Source organism: Montipora capricornis, chromosome 12 (assembly GCF_036669925.1).
Source record: "Montipora capricornis isolate CH-2021 chromosome 12, ASM3666992v2, whole genome shotgun sequence".
NCBI lineage: Eukaryota > Metazoa > Cnidaria > Anthozoa > Scleractinia > Acroporidae > Montipora > Montipora capricornis.
This window is the reverse complement of record NC_090894.1, coordinates 6005166-6007665: the sequence shown is the minus strand read 5'-3', so window position 1 is coordinate 6007665 and position 2500 is coordinate 6005166.

Sequence of the window (2500 nt, the reverse complement as noted above, 5' to 3'; positions counted from 1 at the left end):
ATTGTTTTCTTACTTTTGTCCCCATTTGTTCTTGGCTGGTTTTCTGGTGATGAAGTTTTTCCCGTGCGGATCCGCTGTTTTGGTCACTAAATGATGAAGTTGTCGTTTCTTCTTCATCGTTCCTTCTTCGTTCGTTCCTCGTAGTTAGTATCCGTCGTCCTTTGTAAAGACATTAGGGAGCTTAAGCCCTAAGCAATTTTGAGCCAAGGCAACCGGAAGTTTTCCTCTTTAACTTGTCTTGACACTTCCCCATTTACTTTGCTAAGTATCTTTGCACTATTACAGACGATTAGTTTAAAATATCTGGGAGAGACTACTGTTCTGGGATGTGAAATGTGGACAACCGGTTTCCGTCCGTGACTTAAAAACGGGGCGTTTTTAGGCCTCCTATTAATGATCCGTGGCTCAGGTTGTTGAGCACCAGGAATGCGGAAGCCTGTAAGGATCACACGTTATCGCTTCCAAGTTAGGGTTAGGCTAACCCTAGCCCTTTTCACAGAAGAAAAAGCACGTGCAATCACGCGAACTTCGTCAACATGGCTGCCATATTGTTCTTCTCCTGCGACAACTTGGAAGCAACAATTTGGAAGCGGCAACTTGGAAAATTGGGGGGGGGGAGGGAGCGGGGGGAAAGAACGTAAACTGCAAATGTCAAAAGGATACAAAACTGCAAGAGTACTCCCTCAAAGACTAGCGCTGCTCCAGTGAGAGTCCGACAAGGCAGTCCCCGTTCCCCTCCCTTTAGGGTTAACGCGACAAGTTGGAAGCGACAAAGTGGAAGCGACCTCGTGTTACCCTTACCGGCATCCGTACCAGGATGCCACGCGGGAGGTCGTGAGTTCGACTCCGTCCGGACCAACACTCAGGGTCTTTAAATAACTGAGGAAGAAGTGCCGCCTTTGTAATGACATGGTCATCTGCTGAACTGATAGGTTTATAATTGCGCAACACCAATTTGGGGGTTATTTTGTCTCCGCGACGTGTCCCATGAAGTTCAACAAGTTGAACTTCATGGTACACGTCGCTGGCATTTGTCGCTGCAACACATCCTTGAAACATGTACCCGCAACATTTTCATGAGTGTGCAAATGTTGTGAATGATTTTGTCCGTGCTACAGGACTCTGATGCATGTCGCCTCAGTGTGTATACTACACACCTTTTTGTCGCTGGAAAGTGTCGGTGCAACATGTCCGTGCAAAATGACCTCCCCTTGTAAATTTGTTTATTGTACATGGCCAAGTTTACGTAAAAGTAATACTGTTTGAAATTTATTAAATAAACAAAGTTCTGCTTAACCGTCTTTCCTTCCTTTGACTGATTATTTTCTATGTATGTCATTCTTCACCCTGCGAGCAGAGCCTCCTTTTGTCTTTTTCTTTACTGAGGAGGAGAAAAGGAGGCTCTGCCCCAATCGTGTCAACTCTTTGAAGCGGCCGCAGCCCGAACTTCTGGACTAGTCAATCTTGTTTTTCTCTCGTCAAACCGGTTTTTCCAGTGCGAGCGTCCGTTTAGTGACAAAACCGATGGTTATAATTGAGCCCGCTGTACCATGAAAAACCAACATGGCGGAGAGATCTGGCATATTAGGCTTGGGTTCGAGACTGTATCCTGGCAACATGCAGCGCATATTCAATAAAGATCTTACTCGATTCATGCAGAGCCTTTCTCGAGAACGCCAAAATCGAGCAAGCAAAAGAAAGGCTCTGCTAGAAGGGTGGTCATTCTTATACTACTTCGTTTGCTAGCTATTACCACAGCCCCCAAAATAAGAGGTTATAAACGGGTTATGTTACGTTATTTTAAGGTGTTTAGGGCAAATCTTTAGTTAATCACGAGTTTAAAACTCGAAAATGGTGATGTGGAATTCCTTAAGGTACTAATAAAATTATCGTTACATCACACACATGATCATTCTGAGTACAAGCGACTTTCATCCGGGCGATTTGCCTTTTGAAAAACGTCGGGCCGATTTTTTTTTTTCAGGATTACCCCAAGGCAATCCGTTTCAATCTTATCAGATAATTTGTGTCCATCCATGCTTCTCTTTCCTTTTGCTGCGTTTCTTTTATGTTGTTCAACAGTTTTCAGTGGTTATTTCATTTTTTCGTTCTCTTTTTGGGCATTTTGGGTGTCATGAAATTACATCATTCGGAATTAGTCCACGGTATGTTCAAACTGCGAAAACACGGCTGAAAAACGTATATATATTTTTAGTATGCCGGCATCATACCAGTCTTTCCAGTATATCGATTTACCGTCTATTTTTATATGTTTATTATTCCATAAAATTAGTATGGGTAATCAAATGGTGAAGAGTGAAATTAGGGAATAACTTCACCCGCGTTTTGTCCAAAATCAAATACTTTCCCGTGCCTATTTCCGGAGTATACCATTTGATTAGCTATTAATATCATGGGTGACAAATTACGCTCATAAGACGCCATTTTGGCACTGTAGGAAAAGTTGCCATGGCAACATTGTAGTTTCACTTGGGAATGA